This window comes from Spermophilus citellus (genome assembly GCF_964194105.1).
Source record: "Spermophilus citellus genome assembly, chromosome: 2".
Taxonomy (NCBI): Eukaryota; Metazoa; Chordata; class Mammalia; order Rodentia; family Sciuridae; genus Spermophilus; species Spermophilus citellus.
Genome location: NC_138183.1, coordinates 32,083,540 through 32,108,495, shown reverse-complemented (window position 1 = coordinate 32,108,495; position 24,956 = coordinate 32,083,540). Strand labels below are relative to the sequence as shown.

General features: G+C 37.7%; 1 protein-coding gene across 1 annotated transcript in view; it reads left to right on the top strand.

Annotated features, from left to right (window-relative positions):
* Positions 1 to 24,956, top strand: part of PLPPR1 (phospholipid phosphatase related 1) — a 660,783-nt gene that overhangs the window by 131,386 nt on the left and 504,441 nt on the right. Inside the window, exon 3 of the mRNA XM_081280540.1 lies at positions 7,213 to 7,315. The gene's annotated coding sequence lies outside the window, so the exon portion shown is untranslated. The remainder of the gene's footprint in view (positions 1 to 7,212; positions 7,316 to 24,956) is intronic.

Here is a 24,956-nt window from a genome sequence, read left to right as displayed (position 1 = left end):
AGAGAGAGGGAGGGAGGGAGATATCTCCTCTTGTCAGATACAAAAATATACCCCAAAGCTACACCTCCCAATGCCCACCTCCTCCAGCCACATCCTACCACTTCAATTATCACTCAGTTAATCTGTATCAGGGGATCAATTCAATGATTGGATTAAGACTCTTACAACCCAGTCTTTTCCTCTAAACCTTCTTGCATTGTCTCACAGGTGAGCTTTTGGAGGACATCTTACATCCAAACCATAACATAAGGCTTAGTGAATAATTGAATTATTCAATTGTATGTTTATGCTTTTTCCAAGTCATATAGTAGAAGCATTCATAACAAGATCAAACTTTAATATTTTAAATGTATAATATGTTTATTTTTCAAAGTTCTGAAGTCAAGCAAAGCATATAGAATAAAATTTAAAAAATCACTCTTAATTTTATCACCCTAAAATAACCACTGACAACACTTTGGCATATGTGTGTATGTTTATTTTTCTGTTACAGATTTATTGAGGTATAATTAAATATAATAAGCTGTACATATTTAAAATGTAAAAGTTGATGTTTTAGTACAAAGATGGTACAGATATCATCAGAATCAAGATAACAAACATATCTGTTACTTTCCAAAACTTTCCTCTTGCCTCTTTGTAATTCCTTCCTCCCATCTCACCATGGAGAGATTACCACTGAATCTTGTCACTGTGGAGTGGTTCGAGTTTTCTAGACTTTATGCAAATGAATCAGACACATACCCTTTTATGTCTTACTTATTTTAATTGATTGATCCATATGGTGGCCTTTATATTCCAAAAAGTTTGCTGAGTAGTATTGCATTGTTGAGATTTACCATAGCTTTTTTATCCATTCACTTATTTATGGAAATTTGGATGATTTGTAGTTTTTGGATATAAGTACAGTTGCTGTTAATGTTTGTGTCCATGTGTTTGTGTGGGCATATACTTTGTTTTTTTCTTTGATATTTAGGAGTGAAATGTCTGCATCATATAGATTCCCAACAGCAGTGTATCAGAGCTCCAATTGCACGCACATCTTTGCCAAAACCTGATATGGTCAGTCTTTTAAATTAGTCACTCTCTAAGGTATGTGGTATTTATCTCATGGAAGTTTTAATTTGCATTTCCCTAATGAGTATGACTACTGATAGTGAACATATTTTCTTCTGTTTGCCATCTGTCTTTTTGGGGACATGTGTGTATAAATCTTTTGACCATTTATTTTTTTTTTCTCATTATTGAGTTTTGAGATGTCTTTGTATATTCTTGAAACAGGTTCTTAATCGATATGTAGTTAAATATTTCCTCCCAATCTGTAGTTTGCATTTTTATTCCATGAACAACATCTTTTAAAGAACCAAACCCTTAATTTTGAAGTACAATTAATTAATTTTTATATAGATCATTTGTGGTAGTATATTAAAATTATTTTTACTTAACCCAAAGATTTTTCTCATACAAATTTTACAGTTTTAGGTTTTACACTTAGATCCACTTGAGTTAATTTCTTTTTGCATGTGGTATGATTTATAGATTGAAAGTCTTTTTTTTTGTTATGGATTTCAAATTGCTTCAGCACTATTTGTTGAAAAGTTTATGCTTTCTTTATTTATTGAATTGCCTTTACATCTTTGTAAAAAATCAGATGTATGTATGTGTTTATTACTGGCCTCTCTAATCTATTTGAACTATTTATCTTCATGTTCCTGATTACTGTAGCTTTGTAACAAATCTCAAAGTCAGGTAATCAAAATCCTCTAACTTTGTTCTTAAACAGTTGCTTTGACTATTCTTTATATTTTCTGTACACATTGCATAATTGGCTTGTCAAGTTCTACAAAAACTTCTGGAATTCTGGCTGCACTGAATCTATTGATTAATCTGGGGGAAAATTAACATCTTCATGGTATTGAGTCTTCTGGTCCCTGAACATAGTATGTTCTCCACTTATGTTTTAGAAGTTTGTCTTAGCAATGTTTCATAGTTTCTAGCATACAAGTCTTACACACTTTTTATCAGATTTAACCTAAGTATCTCATTTTGCTGGTATAGTAATGGTATTTTCAAAACTTTCTACTTTCGATTGTTAGTTGATAGTTCTCAAATATGCAGAAATTCACTTAGTAGTAACTTTTTCCTCTACTCCTCTCTATTTCCTCCCTTTCTTCTTTCTCTCCATACACATATTAGAATTTTCTCCACAAACAATCAAACTATCTTTGGATAAAAACAGTTTTTCTTCTGTAGAAGCTTTGATATTATATTTATAGATGTAGTTAAATCAGATATCCTTATTTTATTCCTGAATTTAGGGAAAACAATTACATTTTTCTTTGTTGTAGAATTTACAAAAGAGGCTTATTTCTGAAGGTTAAAGATCATGTTACATTTTCAGCAACCAATATATTGTTTAATAAAAATTAGCTTTGAGGGCTGGGGTTGTAGCTCAGTGGAAGAGCGCTTGCCTAGCATATGTAAGGCGCTGGGTTCAATTAGCACCACATACAAATGAATAAAATAAAAAGGTCCATCAACAACTAAAAAATATTTTTAAAAATTAGTTTTGAAACCAAATTTTACTATAAATTAAAGGAGTGACATTAGAATTATTCCCTTTCAGGATATAGCAGAATGCCCATACATGTTTAAGATTAGAAATGCATCATGGCAACAACATTCCAGTAATAAACATGTCTTTTTATTTAGAGTGTAAACAATGTTTGAGGAGATAGGAGCAATATATTATTAACAAAGTGGTATTTGTAGTGGCTAAGAGCAGCTAGGATTGAATAGAAGTGCTAGTTCTCAGGGGATTAATAACCTTTTTTGCTTTATCACATTCAGATTCTTCTAGACAAAAGATAGAAAGATTTTTCCCACTCCACAAAGCTGCTCTTTTCTAAGCTACATACTTCCAATGCTGACCATGGTAGCAGATCCTGATTTGAGCCTATGAAAACTTTGTGAGTCATGAGCTCTGATGGGAAAAGCCCACATCATAAAATTTATCTTTGTCCTTGCAGTTTTCACTGACAAACTCACAGAGTTCAAACATTTACCCAAGTCTGGAGCAGTATTTTCCTCATCCGTGCTTTCTCATCCTTGGTAACCATGGGGTTGTCATCTGGCAAAGATTGCTGGAGTAGTCCTTGAAAGAGGCTTCAGCCCCTGAGGATAAAGAGGCTCTTAAAAACACTCTGCCCAGAATTCATCTTGTCTACTTGAAACTTCTGTTAGTTCCCAAAGGATTATTTAGAGCACTGTCAGAGACCTCCAAGGAGTCATAAAACATTGTGTGTAATCCAGTATCTGCACCAGCTGAAATGGTTCCAACTCTTAGAAACTTGCCTTTTGGGTCTGAGAATGTTAATTGAGGGTGTGGCTGTCTTTTATTCGAGAAATCAGGAAAATGAGTCATGCTCTTTCCTCCCCCCATCCTCACCTATATATTTACTTACTCACACTCTAGGTCTCTCTACACCCCTTTACTTAACCAGGGTTGGATATCCCTACAGTCTACTACGTAGGACCTAACACTTACTCTACTGTAATCGCCTCGACTTGTTTGCCTCCCTGACTGAGCTATAATTTCTGTGAGAGCCCCTACTCTATCTAATTTGGTCATCAGTTTGCCACCAGCAACCAGCATCAGTGCCCATTTCATCGTTGGCAGCAGATAGGCTGTTATTGGATGAATGTGTGAGTGGATAAATACGTGGAGCAGACCCCAACTGGGTAACAGGATTTTAATGCCCAAGTAAAAGTAACAAGTCCAAGTTTTCCTAGTTTATGGATTCAATTAATTGATGAAGGATCAAGATTTGAAAAGCAAGCAAAGGAAAAGACCCCAGAGGTTTAAGAAGAGAGCAAAACAGCTCTTGCTGTTTAGAGAGAGGAACCTACCTTAGGAATTATGAGATTGATGGTGAGGTTACCTGTTTGGGTCTTGGGTCTGGGGCATGGATCTAAGCCTCAGGTTTAGATACCGTTGTGCTCTCAACAGGTTTGTGCTTGGCTGTGGGACACTATGGTACAGATTCAAACTGTTATGAAACTTTAGGATACTCTGAAAAATATAGAGAAAGGCCATGCTGTTAATTCCCATTTTTATGTAACTGTGTGCTCATAGAAATGTGCTCACCTTGGATATTCTTCATCTTTTCCCAACTCTGTCATTGCAGTTTGGGAAGTTATAAGGTAGAGATATGGTGGGTTTTTTTTTTGATATATTTGTTTCCTGAAACATTCAAGAATCTAAATTTCTTTCACTCTTATTTTCCTTTGGATTTTCCCCAGAGTGATTGGCCTCCAACATTAAGCATGCTAGACCTCAGCAACATGTTCTTGGGGGCTGGGAAGGAAATGGTTTTAACTGGCAAATACAAAGCTCTATCATTTTAAATATATACATATACATAGATTGAATATAACATATATTTTAAAGGGCCACATTGCTGAACTCTCCTGTTAGTTTCAGCATTAATTTCAGTTGGAAAATAATATGATAAATATTGTTTTAAATTTTTCAGATAGACGTTTTAATTATAGGCAAGTGAGGATGAAATTTCTTCTTTTCCCCCAACATTTATGCTTCTCTTAACTTCTAGTGGCCTCATTTAATTAGCCACAACTACCAAAACGCTGTTGAAATATTAGTTATGATGTTGGACATTTTTGTCTCATTCTTTATGTTAATAAAAATGTCCACAAGCATTTTATATTTAAGTATTATGTTGCCTATTATTTGATTATACATATTCCATGTCATAATAAGGAATACCTTTCTATTTCTAGGTCAGGTATTTATCATGGTATCAATTGCTTTTTAAGAAACATCTATTGAAGCAATCAGATGACTTTTCTCCTTTGACCCACTAATGTGATGAACTATAGATTTCCTAATATTGGGCTAAAATTGCATTCAATTATATATAGCCTACTTCAGGTAGGATATTGTTATGATGTATTGTTATTCTAATATCTGGACAGATTTAATTTTCTAATATTTTATTGATGATGTATGTATTTATAGTTATACTTGAGATTGCTTAGGAAACTGGGGGTTTCTCTCACAGTTCCTACTCCACGGCCAGATCTTGCTTCTTGTCCTTGAAGCTCTGGATTGGGCTGTGGAGGCTGTGTTTCCTTGTGTTCTGATCATTTCTGGCCAGATTGTATTCTGTCCTTTTAAATTTTTTATTCTCATCTATTGTTTATGAAGCAGAATTTTCTTGAAGCTGCTCTCCTGATTTCTCCAAATTTAGATTGCTACTTTCCCCCTTTCTTTTTTCCTTCTCCTTTAGATTTTATGCATCAGAAATTGGGAGAGGGTGGGATAGACGAAACCATGGCCTTGCTCTTCACATAGAGGAGCAGTGAGCAAAATGAAATTATATAGTATTTTCATGAAATTCATACTTGAGACGGTAGCATATCCAAAATCAGATATTGGATTTCAAAATGTTCATTGTGGTCTGTTTCTGCCTCTGGGAGGAGCCAGTAGTCCTGAGCTTTTCCCGTAGGAGTTGAGATGCGCTCTGGTGGCCTCGCATTAGCGCTGAGGTCACTGATGCCTCATGTGTCAGTTGTGAAGTCCTGTGCCTATGGTAGAAATTTTAACCACAAAGACTTTTACCTAAGTGCAATAGAACCTTTTCTGTGACCCTGATAATTGGAATAAGACTCATGCTTCAGTCCAAGACCAATAGAGTTCTATGTGTTTCTGTGTTGTCCCCGGTTGGGCTTTGGGAGAGCCTCTCTGAACCCTGCATATCCTTCTCATTAAGCCTCAAAGAATCTGGAAGAGCCTATACATGCAATCTTTAAAATGAACACAATCATGGCAGCTACCAATTACAAACACCAAGCTTGCACTCCACAATGCTTGACCTTGCGTATGGTCTCTTGGGGTAGCCCAAGTGGAGTCCACTTTGAGTGTCCTGATGGCAGATCACTTATCTACTGGGTCCCCCTTCCTTTTTGTTTCTTGCTCCTAATTTTCTCCTGGGTTCTTTCTTCACTTGATGCTCATATATATATATCATATATCCATAACCAATATATATATCATCCATAACTAATGGATATATATATATATATATATATATATATATATATATATATATTTGTAGATGGACACAATACACTTATGCCAATGTCTTGGCTGGGCACAGAATCACGAGCCACTCACAGCTTTGTAGATTCAAACAGCAATTCTTTATTCCCGAACTCACACACCTCTACACACACGTTCTGGGGAAATCCCAGTTCTGCCGCCCAATTCACCTACTCCACGAGGCTTTTTTCCAATATACTTTCTGAATCTCTCGAGAACTCAACGGGAGCTCAGGAAGCAGGAACGCCCTATTTCCAGCAGCAATAATCTTCAACCTCCAACTTCCCTAAAACCCATATTGTCTTAAACCGGGAACGCCCTAAACCCAAGGACCGGGATACTTCCTCAAACCTGATCAGCTCTAAACCCGGATCCGCCCTGATCCTTGAGCAGGGTCACCTTTCTCAAACACACATGCAATGTCAACAGCGAAATTCCAAGGCAAGTCCATTTAACATGGGGTACGCTGGCAAGGAAATTTCTATGCGTCATTCCTACTTGGCAATGGCTCTCAGCACACTTATTTATTTATTTATATGTGGTGCTGAGGATCAAACCCAGTGCATCATTCATGCTAGGCAAGTGCTCTACCAATGAGCTACAGAGGCTAGCAATTTTAATTCTGGTTTCCTTCCTGGAGCAGCACTGAGGTTATTCTTGGCCAGGGTTTTGAGGTTCTTTGGGTTAGACCATCAATTTTACAAATAAACCTTTCTCTGGCCAAGATAGATTGTTTTTCAATAATGTAAATGTGCTATTTATGGAAAGAAGGAATCCCTCTTTACCAGGAGAGACTATGTGTAGGGATGAGGGATATAGAGACTCTTCCTGCCATATTCTTCTAGAGATATACGCTATTTAAACAGAGATTTTACAGAGCATAGCAAGGCTGACTAAGTGGGGGTGTCACCGTGGGTCTGTGGGCCCAGTTTGTTGTATTTGTTTTCCCATAACCAGTGGATAAGCAGTCTGACAAGAGTCTGAGGGCTTGTATCTTTCCTGGCCTCTGTGTCCCTGGCTGACCTTAGGCAGATGCATTCATTTCTTCATGTGTACAAGGAAGGTAATTGTGCTGTCTGCTTCCATTCTAGAGATGCTGGGAAAATGAATGTGAATGCATCCACCAAGACCTCTGAGCTTCTTTGAAAAAGGTGCTGTGGAATTACAAGATGTGACTATCACTCCTCCTGTTAGGTGCGTTGAGATTGTGGTAGCTGGAACTAAATCAGCTGAGGCAACCTCTATTTTACCTTCAGCTTTAATGCTTCCTGTCTCTCACACAGTCTGTGTACAAAATATGTTTTTCCAGGTCACGATGCTTTCAAATGAATCAGGGCAGATCCCTGAGCTTGGCTTTTTTGGTCAGGTACATGGTTGAATGGATTCCTTACATGGTCAGACAACCCCAGGCCTCCCCGTTTCCAGCAGGGTGACCTTGGACCTGTTTCTTAACCTTTCTAAGACTCAGTATCTTCACCAGTAAAACTGGGTTATTTATAGCTATTAGATAAATTAGATGTCATTATTTTCCCCAAACTCCTGCAAACGGAGGTGTTCGATAAGTGTTAGTGTTCTTACATTTCATTGTCTTCTATTCTCTCACTTTTGGGGCCTCCAGCATTAAGGTGCCACCTGCATTTCCATTTATCTTGCAGAGATAAGATAGCATTAATGTTTTGGATGTTTGGGAGATGACATTATTTTTTGGAAGATCTTCTTTTTAATTGTGTCTCCATTCTCAACATCCTCAAAGTAACTTAAACAAACCGAATGTATACAAGCATTTTACTCTGTGACATTTACTTTCAATAGCTCGTTGAGCCCTCATATGCTCTCAAATAGAAAACAAAACGACAAACACTAGCCTGGCTGTGAGAAGGTGCTATTTAAAGCCTCAGTAGGACAGAAATGATGATTTTGAAATCGACTGTGCAGTGCGAGGATGCCAACTGCTAGCAGACGCCCAGGAAATCTGTCACATTTGCCATGTGTTACAGAAAATCTCTATCTTCCCTTTATGCCCAGGAATAAATTATATCATTGAGGAGTAAGCGCCTCTGCTGCACACAGTTGCTTTACAGTGGTTGAAAAGCCGGCTCTGCCTCTGAGGAGCTTGTAGAGTAATTCAGATTCCCTGTCTCAGTTTCACTGTCTGTAGAATGGGGCTAGTGATACCTTGTGGTATTTTTATAAAAATTTTTGGTAATGTATGCAAATTCCTACACTGGTGTTGGCCTTTGGAAGTGACAGTGATACATTTTAGCTATTATTGTTCTTTTTTAGTTCAATTAGTGGAAAATAATCATTGCGGTAGGCAGAGTAATGGCTCTCCAAAGTGATCAATATCCTGATCCTTGGAACGTGTGTTAATATGATTCAGTTAAGGACCTTGAAATAGGGTGACTCTTATCTAATCACAGGGGCCCTTAAAAGTGGAGAACCTTCCCATGCTGCGGGCAGGTGAAAGGATGTAAGGACAGAAGCAGGGTCAGAGGCAGGCTGCCTTGCTAGATTTGAAGATGTAGGGAGGTGGCCATGGGCCAAGGACTGTGGGTGGTCTCTAAAAGCTAGGAAAGTCCAGGAAATGGATTCTGTCCTGGAGTCTCTAGGAAGAACCAGCTTTGCTCACACCTTGATCTGAGACTACAGAGACCCATGTCAGACTTCTGACATACAGAACTACAAGAGAATAAATTTGGGTTGTTTTATGCCACTAAGCTTGTGGTGATCTGTAACAGCAACAATAGAAAATTAGTACATGGTTAAAGACAAAGTCAAGTGTTTGTGCAGTTGGGTGTATGAGGCCCATGATTCTCTGTGTTTGGACAAGCTATTGGGGTACACGCTCAATTCTAGTCCCATGAGCTTAGTAAGATCTTTGAAATCCTACCGCTTTATCTTTTGGGCAGGAGATGTGACTTGCTTCACAAATTAAAATGCTTCATTATACCCCAAATGATTTGAATCTAGACTGAAAAAGTCATATTACTTATAAGTAAAATTAGGAATTACTGTAATTACACAGATCTCACATTTTCTCTCTGAATAAACAGCAATGCAGTTTTGTTCCATTTTATCATTCTATGGATTAAAAAAAATTAGCAGGGTCTGAGTTTCATTGTTCTGGAAGAATAGATAATGTAATCCCTGATATGGATTTGCAGAATGAAGATGATAACATCTGATTTATATATCTGTTGTGTGAGTCAAAGGAGAGAATATAAACCAAGATTCATTGAGAAATGGCCCACTGTACAATGTTATCCCTATGTTCATTATTATTTACTATTGTTTCATAGAACAATGGAGTGTTAGATCAAGAAGTTTTCCTAACACACCGATGTCATCCTGCCTGACCTGGTATGTGACATAGTTTCTGTTTCCCTTTTTGCCTTAGCTGCTGGGAAGCCTAACACAGTTTTATACTCAGCTGCCAAACATTTCTGAGCTCCAGTATCTCCATTTCTATTTAACTTTCGCCTTTTATCCTGTGCAGTTAATGTTGATCTCATTGTGACTCCAATTTTATTGCAAGGTATTCTAATTTTAGGAGTATTCAAAGTATAATAAATATATTGTATAAAAAAAGAATTTCCCCTAGATATGATTTAGTCCACTAGCCTTGGAGTGGTGAAATAACCAGTTGGTGTTCAGCCTGAGACATAGCCTAGATAATTATTGGAAGAGCCTAGCTGGGAGCCTGATCTCACTTACATGGTACAGGATGGTAAGAATTCAGAGGTAGAAGGATCCAGTCATAAGAATTTGGGGATGACTTGGGAGGGACTGGTAATGAGAAAGGAGAGCCAGGTGGATCCTAGGAATTTGGGGAAATAACAAGGCAGAGTGGGGTGAAGTGGCCCCAGTTATAAGAAGCCATTTGCTGAGTTGGTGGTCAGAGATGGCTTCACAGTTAGTGACCTTGGGTAAACAGCTTTGAGCTTCTCACTCATCTTCTGTTTTCCCTGGTCCCTATATTGTTTTCTTGGGTGGCAGAGAAGAAAATGCTTTGTATGTGGGTCTTTTCATAATTCTTCCCCTGACTTTTAGAAGAAAAATAAGATAATTTTGCTCCAGTTGCTGAAGAACCACAGGAATAAAAAATTTAAATGAGGCTTAAAATTGATGTTTGAATATAGATTATATAAGGGTTTCCTCATTCTAAGTGTTAGCCCTGTTTGCTATGTAGAAATGCTTTAACATTTGGAAAAATAGGAGAAAAATTATCCTTAGAGGTGACTTCTTTCCTGATGCCAACCCACTAACAGGGATGCAATTTTGAGGAAAAGGAAAAAGAAAGTTTATTGCTTTGCTAGCAAAGGAGAAACACAGAGGACTCCTGTCCCAGAGGCTGAGATTCTGCCATCAATAGGCTTTTTAAGAGGTGACTCAAAGGCCACATTTCATTGTTCTCTGTTGGAGCTATAATTCACTTGTTAACTTGGGAGATAGTCATTTCTGAGATCTTCTGGTGCCGTCCCCAAAGTCTGCATTACTTGGTTCCTATGGTGGGTGTGTGCTCGAGGACAGTTAACTCTGCTTAGGATGGGGAAGAAAGGTAATCCTGTTTCCCTAGAGATTAGGGAGGGGGAGAGATTAGGGAGAAGCAGGAGAGAGGAAGAAAAAGAAACATGTCCATTTTAAAAATGAGTTGCAGTGGCAGAGCAGCAAGGCTATATTCAAAGCAGAAGGTGAACCACTGTTACACATAGAACTTCTTTGTCATTTTGTTTACTTCCTAGGTTAACATTGAATTATTATTTTTTTAATATAAATATCTTTTGTTATATATTTTCTCATGTTAAACTATTTTTCACATCATATTTAATAATTGCAAATATGCCATCAAAGAGCTATATCATTATTATTCTATATATTATTATTCTACAATCCCTGTTTTAGGATTTAGATAATTTCCTATTTTTTAAAATTGCATTTTCATATTTTAATTTAATTTTTTGGGGGATAAATGTCTAGAACTGGGATCGTCAGGCTAAAAGAAACTGGTGTACACATATTGCTAAATTCTTTCTGAAAGTATTATTGCAATACATGTTTTGTATTGTGGAAAAAATTTAACTTAAAAAATGAAATATCTTTTTTTTTTTTTTGGTACCATGTATTGAACCCAGGGGCACTTAACCACTGAGTCACATTCCCAACCCTATTTTGTGTTTTATTTAGAGACAGGGTCTCACGGAGTTCCTTAGGGTCTCACTTTTGCTGAGGCTGGCTTTGAACCTGAGATCCCCCTGCTTCCCTAGCCACGGGATTACAGGCATGTGCCACTGCATCCAGCTGGAATATTATTTTTTTATTATTTATTTTTTAGTTGTAGTTGAATGCAATACCTTTATTTATTTATTTATTTTTATGCGGTGCTGAGGATAGAACCCAGGGCCTCGCACATGCTAGGCGAGCACTCTACCACTGAACCACAACCTCAGCCCTGGAATATTATTCTTAAAAGACTCTCAGGCACAGGGAATTTCTTACTGGCCACATTTCCCTCAGGGTTGTTCACTTGTCTGTTTCCCTATCCTCCCTGCTCCTAATTCCAAAACCATGTCCAACCTTGGCCTGCTCACCCTACCCACAAAGTCCACTAGTTTCTAAGGCACACACCACTTTGGTTTTGCTTTCTCCTTGTACTTTAAGTCCTTGAGACCTACTCTTTGTCAACCAAAAATAGCTTATCAAGTAGTTTTCTAAAGAAGTAAGTTCCTTCCTTAAGAGATCTGGAGCTAGCTAGTAATATTTTAACACTTTAGCTCACAGATTAAGGATTTGAAGACATTTATTTATTTGTTTAGGATTTTAAGATCTCAGTGAGGATGAATTTCTAGTTACAGTAGGGGTTCTAAGGAAGGAATTGTCTGCATGAAATGTTGAATTACCTGCTACTGTAAATGTCCAAGGTTGAAGATCATTGTTAGGTCAGTTTGAGATGATAAACTCAGAAAGAAACACCAATCAGGCACTGATGGAACCGCCCGTCAATACAGCGGGTTCTCCTGGCCAATCCTGAATCTTGCCAGCTCCCCCACCGACTGACCAACTCCAGTAGGACAAGGGACTCTAAAAACCCCTTTTCCTGTCCCAAGACCTTCCTTCCTGCCCTAAACCCAGTAAAAATTCTAGTCTGATTGAGCCCCACGGGCTTCTTCCCACTCTGCTGGTCTGAGTGTTCCGCCTGGGAGCAAAATCTCAATAAAGCCTTGTTCAGTAGCCTTTTAGAATCTGCCTCCTTTTGTTTGCGGCTGCCTGACCTTACAATCACTTAGGACAATTATAAATGGACATCAGGCAATAGCTGACCACTGAGCTAGAACTGGTGACATTGAAGATCCCCATAGTACTGAGAGTTCATGAATTCATGATTTTGCATCTTACTTCTCTAAATACCAAAGCACAAATATCAATGACCCATTCTTAAGGGCTCCCTCTTTAGTAACAGGCAGGTATATTTCATGTCCTATAGCTGCCTCTCCTGCAGTTCAATGTGATTAGCTCCCTCTGGCAAGGTTCCTCCCAGTGGAATAGTTTAGGGATTTTGCTGCCTCTGAGACTTTTGAGCCCTTTCGCTATTTTAGGGACACATTTCTAAATTATACTAGTCTTTGCTGACACAAGCGCTGTAACACCTTGCCAAGAGGAATTCGATCCCTGAATGTGATAAATGAAGAAAGAAAACCTGAGAAATGGTCCTCTGACTTCACCAAATTCCTCCTGGTGCGAAACGGGGGGATTCCTGACCCTCAGGCCAATGGATGCTTTTTGTATGTGCAGTGAGTTATATCAGAAGTGTGCTGAGGCCTAGTACGGCCTGGGGCTGGAGAGATGCTGGTGTGGCAGCCCCCCACGTCCACCCCACATTGCCCCACATCACCCACACCTTGCATTTCTGCTTCAGGTTTCTGTTCAGAATAGCTGGGGAGAAAAGTCCTTTGAGTTAATCATTCTACCTGGCTCACATGCCATTGTCTCCTAGGCCCTTTCCTTTTCTCTGAGTGTAAAATGTCACAAAAAACTCTGGAGGGTGTACATCCTGGGACCTAGAGTATACCAAAATGTTTCAAAATAATAATAACCTTTTATCTCAACAACGTTACTTCTAGGAATATATCCTAAGGTAATAATGAGAGATGTTCAAGTTTGTACAATATTTAATATTCCAAACTTTCCTCCATGTCTCCACATAAGAGACTGTTTATGTTAAATGAGGTCCATCCATACTGGAAGGACACTCACAGAGTCCATGCAAAGTCCAAAGACCACGCCACACATGGGAATCTCACGCAAGAGGTTTATTGTCAGTAACATGAGGCAAACCAACAAGGCTGTTGAGGAGAGCAGTAGTCACAGAGCAGCTTTATAGCCCACAAGAGGAATTTCATAAGCTGCTTAGGAGTTGCATCATAAGCTGGGGAGGGGATGATCATTTAGCAGGCACATGTTCTTACGGGAAATTAAGCAGCATTGCCCCAGAATTGAAACTTTGAAGCCTCTAGATAAAATGGCTCCCGACCTAAAATGGCACATCTGATGCCAATATTGACCTGATGCCAGTACATACTATCATGTTGTCAAAAGTTTAGAGGCATGGAGACGTTTACAACATTATGATACATTACTCAGTAAAAGAACCAGGCTACCAAATAACACATTGTTTTGTTGTTGTTAAAAAATCATGTCCCAGCAATGTGTCCACCAAGACCCTAGAATATGTTGATTCCTCTAAGTCACTCTTGTCCCTGCTTGGTGTCTTGTGAATTGTGCAGATTGCTTGTGAGCTTTTTGTCCCTTTCTGCATTAATAATAGAAAATAAATGCATAGAGCAATTAAACCACAAGGTACTTTTGTATATTTTTTTCTTTGCCTATTGATATTGGTGAGGTCAGAGTGAAAACATTTTTTTTTTTTTTGGTATTGAATCCTATTAAGGAAGTTATTCAAATTGTTTTCTTAAGATAAAGTGGTTGTGCCTTTTGTTTCAGCTTTATGACTTTCTACTTTGTGCATGACTAGTGTTGGTTAATAACCTTTGCAGATAAAGAAACTCATGAAACAGGGGCTTTAAGTTGTTATAGTAGAATTCATAAATAGCCTTCTGCTACTCACTTTACTATGTCACAATATTTGAAATAAAGCAGAGATGAATAAAAAAAAGACACATGTATTTTGGGAGTTGGGGTTGTAGCTCAGGTGTAGAGTGCTTCCCTGGCATGCGTGAGGCCCTGGGTTCAATTCTCAGAACCATAAATAGATAAATAAATTAAAAAAAATGAATAAAATGTCCACTGACAACTAAAAAAATTTTTTAAAAACCATGTATTTTTGAAAAGCATGTTAGATGTAGATATACTAGTAATAGTTAAAGTTTATTGAGTGGATACTATGTGTGAGACACCATCTATAATGCATATTGTAAAGGCACATGTGTTGACTCATTTTATCCTTAGCAAAGACTTTGTAGGCACTATTATTATTTCCATTTTATTGATAAGGATACGAAGGCACAGAAAACTCAGATACTTGTTCAAGTTCACGAGGCAAAACAGTGATCAGTGGAAGAAAACTGGACTCTAAAGATTTTAAATAACTATCACTGATTAGACAGACTGAAAATACAAACTGAGAGCTGAACGTGATTTTATATATATGTGTGTGTGTGTTGATTACATACTACATATACTTGTATGTATATGTGGTATGCAGACATTTTGTATGTATGTTGATTATATAAATGTAATTATCTATGTGTGTTTTTAAGATTACAGGTGATATTTTTTTCTTTGAGACTATATTTATATAGGACAGTAATACTCGTAAGATGACATTATGAAAAATAGAATCCTGGGACCCCAGGTAGCAGCTCTCTAATTAATATGCTCATCTAACATTAATTTGGCTAGAAAAATAAATCAAGCATTGTTTTACTGTGTGGATAGACTGTTCCTTGGCATTTACTCCTTAGCTTTGGGTCTGTCAGCTCATTGTCCCACAGAGAGGCCAGGGGAACAGAACCAAAGTGTCTAGTTTTCACTATTGGTTCAGTTCTTAAATGGTCTCAGGCTAATGTGACCTGGGGCAGTTGATACTGAGCAGTTGTATCCTTTCTGGCATAGAAGCCCTCAGAATCGCAGGATGTTGGCCCCAGGGCAGTATTTCTCAACTGGAACTGGTTTTGTTCCCCAATGGATGTTTGGAAATACACGGAGACATTTTTGGCTGTAGCATCTGGGCTGGGAGTGCTGCTTTTGGCATCTGGTGGATTGGGAGCACCCTGCAGTACTCACAACAAGGGATTGCTGGGTCCAGAGTGTCTCTAGTGCTGAGACTGAGAACCCCTGTCCTCTCTGGAAGGCAAGTCTCCTTTGTTCCCAGATATGCCTTATTTTGGAGGCACTTAGACGACAACCAGCTGCTTTGACTTCTCCAAACTCACTATTCTCCTCTTTATAGCAGAATTCAGAAAGATGTACCTCACCACACACATTTGGGGTTTTATGAGGAGATGTGAGAAATGAAGAGAATGTGAGCTTTGGGGTCAGGCAGATCAAACAGACCTGGTGTGGCCACTCACTAAACTGTGTGGTGGTGGGCAAATTATTTCACCTCTTCATACTTTAGTTCTCACCTGATCACTGGGGACAGCAACACCAGATTCCCAGGAGTGTCATGAAGGGTTCATGAAACTCCAGGTGTGGAAACCACGATATGGTAGGTGCTGCATAAATGTTGATATCCTTTCGACTTTCTCTGGAGGAAGAGCATTTGTGATTAAGTTAAATAGTAATGGTATAAACAAAACACAAAGGGGTCATTTGCTAGGCACTTGAGGTTTTAAAAAAAGTTGATATTGTACAACATCAATTTTTTATGTGTCGGGCTAGATGAGCAATGCATGGCCTTTCCTCTGTTTTCCTGGAGAGTTACCAAATTCATGTACAACTCATTGCTATGAGAATGATAATAGTCACAATAATAATAGCTAACACTTCTATGAGTCAGGCACTGTTATTAATACTTTGTACATGCTAACATCTCATAGTTTTTTTTTTTTTGTACTGGGAATTAAACTCAGGGGTACTTGACCACTGAGCCACATCCCCAGGCCTATTTTGTATTTTATTTAGAGACAGGGTCTCACTGAGTTACTTAGTGCCTTGCTTTTGCTGAAACTGGCTTTGAACTGGTGATCCCCCTGTCTCAGCCTCTGGAGCTGCTGGAATTACAGGCAAGCACCACCATGCCTGGCTTCGTAGTTTTTAAAAATGGCTTTATTGTGATATAATTAATATTTTAAAAACTGCAAATATTTGAAGTACACAATTTGATGGATATTATTCTAAGTCACAGAAGGACATGGACTGCATGATTCCACTTATTTGATGTTATGAGGTGTTCCCCAAAAGCACATGTGTAAGATAATGCAAGGATATTCAGAGGTAAAATGATTAGATTATGAGATAGGGATTAACTGCCTGGTGACTGTAGGCAGGTAGGGTGTGGCTGGAGGAGATAGGTCACTGGGGTTGTGTCTTTGTGGTTTATATACTGTCCCTTCTGGGCTGAGTTCTCTCTCTGCTTCTTGATTGCCACGTCCTGAGCTGCTTTCTTCCACCATGCTCTTCTGCCATGATGTCCTGCCCCACCTCAGGCCCAGAGCAATGGACTGAGACCTCTGAAACCACGAGCCTCAAATAAACTGTTCCTCCTTTAATTGTTCTTGTCAGGTCTTTGGTCACAGCGATGAAAAAGCTGGCTAAAACCTGAGGACCTAGACTAGTCTCACAGAAGCAGAGGGTAGCATGGTAATGTCTAGAGAATGGGGGGTGGGTAGAAATGGGAATTGCTATTCAAAATGGGTATAAAGTTGCAGTTATACAAGATGAATAAGTTCTAGAGATCTGCTGAATAATATTGTTCTTACAGTGGCTCATCTCATCTAAAAATTGATTTTTTAAATTAACATCTAACAATTATGTATATTTATGGAATACTGTAGGATGTTTCATACCTGTGTATAATGTGCACTGACCAAGTCAGGAGAATTAGCATTTCTATCTCCTTACCATTTCTTTGTGTTTGGAAACTTTGAGCTCCCCTCTTCTAGTTCTTCAAAAAGTATACCACAGGTTCTTATGAATGGGGGTCACCCCAACTGTGCTGTTGAACACAGCACATATTTCTTCTCTTCAAACTGTGTTTTGGTACTCTTCATTTTCCCTACACTCTCCTGCTCTTCACAATTACTATTCTATTCTCTTTTACTTCAAGACCACCTTTTTTAGCTACCAGATATGAAACAGACCTTACAGTATTTGTCTTTATGTGGCAGGCTTATTTCACTTAACATAATATCCTCCAGTTCCACCCAAATATTTGCCACAAATGACAAGATTTCACTTTTTACTATGATTGAAAAATCTCATTGTGTGTATATATACCATATTTTCTTTATCCATTCATCTGTCAGTGGATACCCAGGTTGATTCCATGTTTCGGCTACCAGGAATAATGCTGCAATAAACTTGGGATTGTGGGCACCTCTTTGATATGCTGATTTCATTTCTCTTGGATGTGTATACCCAGAAGTAGGGTAGCTGGATCTTATGACCTATTTTAATTTTTTTTACAGGAAACTTAATACTGTTTTCCATAAAGGCTATACTAATTTACATTCTCACCCACAGTGTTTAAGACTTCTCTTTACATTCTTATCAGCATTGACTTTTTTGCCTTTTTTTCACAATAGCAATTCTAACTGGGTTGAGCTGATCTCTCATTGTGGTTTTGATTTGCATTTTCCTGATTAGCTAGTGATACTGAACATTTTTGATGTGTATGTTGGCCATGCATGTTTCTTCTTTTGAGAAATATCTATTTAGATCATTTGCCAAAGTTTAAGTTAGACTTCTTTTTTTATGTATGTATGTGCTTGTTTTTTGAGTTTGTCTTATATTCTGGATATTAATCCTCTGTTAGATAGAGTTTGCAAATATTTTCTCCCATTTTGTAGGTCGTCTCTTCATGCAGTTGTGTGGAAGCTTCTTTGTGTGCTATACCATTTGTCTATTTGTTTTGCTCGTTTCCTGTTCTTTTGGAATGTTATTAAAAAATTCATTGCCTCTACCAGTGCCCTTAAAGTGTTTCTCCTTTTTCTTCTCGTAGCTTCATAGTTTCAGGTCTTACTCTTAGGTCTTTGATTGATTTTGTAGTTCATCTCATCTTTACATTAGTCTTATGGAAGAGGCTGAATAATAATCTGCCAAGATCTTTGCCCCTGGAACCCAAAAGAATATGCTGTTTTACATGGCAAAAGGGACTTTGCAGTGGTGATCTGATTAAGGACTTGAGATAAGGAGTGCATCCTGGATTATTTGAATGGCATCTAGCATGGTTTTTGGGCTTTATCTAACAAAGAAACCCACTACTTCTGTCACTTTCATCCTAACATCAGAAGAAACCTCTCACCTGGCATCAACAGCTGTCCCCCATCTGCTTCTCTTTGTACATTTGTTACATAAGACAGCAGTATCCATCTTGCTCTTCATTATGAGCAAGACTTATCCCTTCAAAGAGCCCAGGTGTCCTCATAGTTACCCTGGGAAAAAGATATTTACTTTTTGAAGATGGGACAGAATTGAAATAATTTAAGGGTGTATAAATGCCCAGAGAACTTGATATATTCTAAAAAATATTTGCTGATTTACAATTGGAATCTGTTTTGATTGGAGAACTCTGCACCAGATGTCTATTCCAGTATTATCTTGTGTCCTGGAAAACAGATGAGTGGCCCTTGGAAAGTCCCTTTGCAATTTAGCTTTATAAATAGTTTTTAGACTTTCAGGAAGAATGGTATTTTCCCTGGCTATTCAGACACAGGTGAGAAAGGGGATCTACAAGACAAAAGAGATAATGCTACAGAGCTACTGGTCTTATTTGTACTTCATCCCAACTTGACATTAATATACACATTTTACATTGAAATTGTTTTCTATTATTAAATCCTGAATCTCATTATACACCAACCTACAAGGTCTTTGTGAAGAATTTTAGTCCTTTGCTCTTGATTTCATGATGTTCTTATGCTTGTCCGGATTTATTCTTCAGATGTGCTTTGTTAAAATACCTGTCATAAAAAATAAATAATCTATTTTACATGAATTGTTATTTAAGAAGATCTTTCTTAACGTATTCCTAAATATTCATTAAGGTGAATCATAGGAAAGAAGTGACTAATCTAGCTGGGCACTTGAGCACACTCATTGTCATTTTATCATTTAAAAATATCTTTTTTATTATGAAACCAAATGCATGTTCACTGTAGAAATTTCAAAAATAGAGATAAGGAGGAAAAAACATTTGTGATCTTATCCAAGGAGATAACCACTGTTGACATTTTGATATTCTTGTCTTGTACACCCCCCCCCCCCCCAACACACACACACTTGTACACTCCCCCGGCCACACAACTGAGTCACCATTTCACATAATCCAGAGGGTGACAATGTTCATCTGGTTTTTGTATTGTGTTCCTTTCAACTATAAATAGGATCTGAACGCTCTCATAAGTTCCTACAATTTTACTATTGATTTCCTTCCACTTGTCAAGTAGACCTATCACAAACAATGTTTTAACCGTATTTTTTGCTATTAGTTATACCACTGGATTTGTTTTCCTGCCTAATTGCATTGATTTTTCTGGAGCAATGATAGTTAATTGTGGTAATAGCAGTTTATCATGTTCCTGATCTTAATGGAAATGTGTTAACTGTGTGTATAGTATGAGTTTGTGTGTGTGTGTGTGTGTGTGTGTACCAACATTTATGATACTACATGAAAGAGATCCTGAGACTCCAAATTGGTTGGGGGGGGGGTATGACCAATAATCACTAGTAAAGAGATGAGGGGAATGAATGAACTTAGGATCAACAAGTTTCCCAGATTTTGGAGTTAAGAAAGATTTAAAGATGAAGGAAATGGCTGACTTGCCACTACTCTTTCTGAGGCAGTGACAGCTACTGAAAAACTCACTTCTGTATCTTTTTGGGGAAGTCAGGGGTGAGCTGGGGTCTAGTCAGAGAACAAATCACTTAGCATCCATGGTTCTACTATGGAGCAAGAACACTTGAAAGCAGCCCCATGAACTCTGTGGTCACTAGCCCAAGCCCAAAGCTGGCACCACAGCAGGGCTTTGCCCCCAGCCCAGGGTCCAGGAGGGAGGCCTGGGAGGGCCAGACCTTGTAACTGGCACAGAACTGAGCTAGGCAGAACGCTGTTAAGAGAAAGCTGGCCTCTGTCACAGCGATGTTACCAAACATGAGGAAAACGACACATGAAATTTCCTCACTGTAGATACAGTTGGTTCACAGAACTGTGAAGTAAAGATGCATAAAGCAGCATTCATGCTGAAATCCAGCAACCAGGTGGGCAGTGAGAGTAAACCTAGGCCTTGGCAGACCTCTTTTATTCCAATGTGGGTAGGGAAAACTGATATGGGATTTTTCAAGAATGAGATGGAAAAAAAAGACAAAAGTACAGAAGCATCAGATTTTTGATAAAGGTTTGCTGTAGGGCTTATAAAGCATTTTGACAGCATCTGTTTATGGGATGAACTAAATTCTTAGCATCTCACCAGCTCTACGATGAAAGGTCAATGACAATATAATGAGACATCACAGTGAGATGACAAAAGTGCTCCTTAAAAGGTGTGGAGAAATGAAGAGCTGGAGTGGAGTTTAATTAAGTTAAAAACATGATTTCAGATTTAAAATCAGAATGAGATCATAAAGCAAAAGAGATTTTTAGAACATTATGTAAGATGTGCAGAAGACAAAATTGTGATGCTCTCTTGGAATACAGAGAAGAGGACATGAGATGTAAAGGTGACAGGAAATGATAGGTACAGAAGAAAGAAGACATTAAAAAAATGAATGAATAGCAGATAAAGGGATCAGGACAAATAGAAATAAATTGCATGAAACAATTTTATTCTATGGGACACCACCTGAATCTTCAGGTCAAAAGGACTCGCTGTGCCTAAAGTGAAAATCTTGGTAAGATGAATACATTCCATGGGCAAAGGAAGAATCAATATCGAGGGGCATGCCACCCGGAGCTCCTTTTTTTCACCACAGATCAATAGCAGTTGGATGTGGCTCTTGCGGGGCTGAAAGAGTAATATGGCCATACCAAATGGGAAGCCAGCAGGTATCAGGCTTTTGCTTGACATGACTCCTCACTAATGAGATGGGGTCACCCCCCAAATTGAGGGGCAGTCATATCAGGAAGAAGGACTTCCTCAGTCACACTGAGTACAAGGAATGGAGAATCAAACAGAAAAGTGGTCGTGGCTTCTCAACAAAGAAGTGGTCACCAAAAGACAGTTGCCGAGATGTCCCCTAGTCCCAGATCCTCTCCGCAGGCTGCAAGATTATAGAACTTTCTTTCATTTCAAGAGGAATTTTACAGTGGCCAGGCTATCAGGGGAGGAACTCAGGGAGAAATTAACCACTTTGGTTTAATTACCAGTCCAGGTTACAGCAATACTCATTCAAGGATGAAAAAATAAAGTGGAAGGTAACAGAATGGAATCTGACATGGAGACTATGAAATAATTCTGAATGATAATGGAACAAAGCAGAAGGAAAAACATATTTTTTTGAGAATAATTTGTAGCAAGAAACAGAAATGTACCTACACTGTACTGTCAGTTAAAGAAAACATGAACTTTTGAAGCAAGAGTTGATTAGATGACATATTAGAACAAGGAACTGAATTAAAAATGGAGTCATGCAGCCAAGCAAAGTAGAGAGATAAGTGCTAAAGTACAATTTAAAATGTTATGGGGGGGGCTGGGGTTGTGGCTCAGTTGTAGAGCACTTGCCTAGTACCTGTGAGGTGCTGGGTTCGATCCTCAACACCACATAAAAATGAATAAATAAAATAAAGGTATTGTGTCCAAATACAACAAAAAAATTTTAAAAATTGTTATGAGGGAAGTGCATATTAATATCACAATGAAATATCACTGCACACTGACTGGCATGTCTGTGATTTGATAGTCTGACAGCAGCAAGTGTTGGGAGGAGTGTGGAGAAACTGGAACCCCCAGACATCACTGGTGGGGATGAAAAATGGTACAGCTGTTCTGGGAAACAGTTCCATAATTCCTTAAAAATTTTGAATGTATACTTCCCAAATGTTACAACAATTCCACTCCTAGGAAACTACCCAATTAAATTATATGGGGTTTCTCATAGTAGCGTTGTTTATAACAGTTCTAAAGTTCCCCCCAGACTCAGTTATCTTTCTATAATTAGGTGACAGAAGGTCACATATAATCTTCTGAAGAGACTATGAGGTCATGCTAATGGGCCTGCTAACAATTTGTGGCTAATTAAATATTTAGCAAGACTCTATAAGCAAGGTAATGCTATCTTATGAATTGCTTCCAGACTTTTCTACATAAGGTGAAGAGTTCAAGGTGATCCAATAGGACAATGACCCCTCAAGGAGTTAAGACTATAAATATGAGTAACATGAAGGATTCACTACTTAATGATCATAGAAGATATATAGGAAATGCACTGCATTGCAATGATTTTGTGTGTAACTGTAATATCATCATTATTTACAGGTGGAATAATTTTTCATTTAAGTACAGAATTCCATTATCAAATATTGCAAATTGTAAAAAAAAACCAGTTTATTCATTTGCCTAGTTTGTTTGTTTTTATACAGTGTTTAATCCCTGACTTTTCTTAATGATTGTTGACATTGCTGAAAACTGAATTGCTTAATCAGTGGATGGTATCAAATGGAAAATCATTTTTCATGCTGCACTTCATCTTGCAATTATATAACTCTACAGGCTCTTTCAGGGAAAATAAGAAAGCCAAAGGGAGGAGGATTATCAACCATATATTATGAGAACGAAAGAAGTCTTTCAATTTACTTCAATGTATAGCATTGTTTGGATTGCTCTTTATGTAAGCTGTACAGTGCTCTCTGCTTACACCACACTAGTAACAATATATTTGACTATATTAATTCTGGTTTTAGGTTCTTTGAATCCCTCTCTATTAAAGGTTAGTAGTTAAACAATAGACTGTCATTATGAATTATATATGAACTTACACATGGGCACAAATAAATATTTGCAAAAACCAGCATCACTGCTTCAACACAGTGCCATATCTAGGTCTATTTGATGTTTTCTATAGTTTAGCATCAAGGAAATGTATGGTATCAGAAAGGCTGTTTTCTCACCCCAAACCTGAAATTTCTCTGATGATTGTATACATCAATTCCCCCTCATTATAGATCCCATTTTAAAAAGTGTGCACATGTATATTGAATAAAGTCAAGGAAATAAAAAATGCTGATAAACACAGTGTCTGAGAAGACTGCTTCTCTTGTGAGGATTGAAAACAGCAAGACAACAACAAAGCGATGTCAGCAACCTCAGCATCATCTGCCACAACAACATGGGGCCAATGGAGAAATGGCATCCGAGCCAGAGAGAGGAGCTGACTTCGAGGCCAAGGCTAAGATCTACATATATATAATATAATGTTTATAATTTATAGCATAAAATTTATGTACGTATTCTAGAAAACTGTCTGCTGATAACAATAGGCCTTTTGAAAAAAGGGATAGTATAAGAAAAGAATAGACAGAGGAGAAACAAATAATAGAACATAAGCACAGAAAAATTTCCTGAAAGGATCTGTAAAAATGAGAAAGAGAATTAAATTTAAGAAGAGACTCATATCTAGATAATTGCTGGCAAAATTTAACAGATGAAGAGAAAAATCTCAGGGCATCTAATGTTACCTGCAAAGGAATAAAAGGCTCCTTAGAAAGGATAAATATAGAAGAATAATGAGGCACTGATTTCAAATTTCCATGATGAGACTTTTGAGACCATATCAATTTAATACCTACTTAGATTAAATTTCTTGTGTAAAGGTAAGATAAACATATCTCATATATACAAGGCATGGAGAAATGCAATATTATTGGATGTTTTTATTCTAGTGTCCCAAGAATGAGCAAAGTGTGATATAAAAGAACTTGTGGTTCTTAAAAAACCAATTAAACAGAGAATGAAACCAAACATTCATAGTAAAATAAGTTTTTTAATTAAATTGAAAATCTCAAAACTTTTTCTTGAAAGAGAAAATATGCAGTCTTAGAATTTATTGGCAGTAATTTGGGCTTAAGGTGCCATTTAAGATGGGATGTAGGTGTTTCTTTTTGTTAAAAATTAACTAATTTACTTTAACTAGGTACATATGACAGCAGAATGCATTTTGATTCATTGTACACAATTGCAGCACAACTTTTCATTTTTCTGGTTGTACATGATGTAGTGTTGTACCATATGTGCTAGGGATGTATATGTTTCTTTAAAGGCAACCCATATGTTTTATATACACACATATACACACACATCTTAGATATTATTGTATGGGGGGATGATGGATATATCTATAACATATCACTATATATCACATAACACTATAGCATTTATTTGCAGCTAGTATCTCTTCTTATTGGATACAGTGTACATTCTGATTGTTCCATGTCAATTGCTAAATGTTTTGAATATCATTCAGGTTGAATGAATGGATGGATGGATGGATGGATGGATGAATTATTAGAGTTGATCTTTTGTTCTCACCCCTGTATTTGGGGTGTTTCCACCTAAACATTTAAGAATCTCTGAGAAGGTGCACACCTTATTTACACTCAATAAAATTCTCTTTCTTTTTTTACTAAGTTTTTAAATTTATATATGACAGCAGAATGCATTACAAT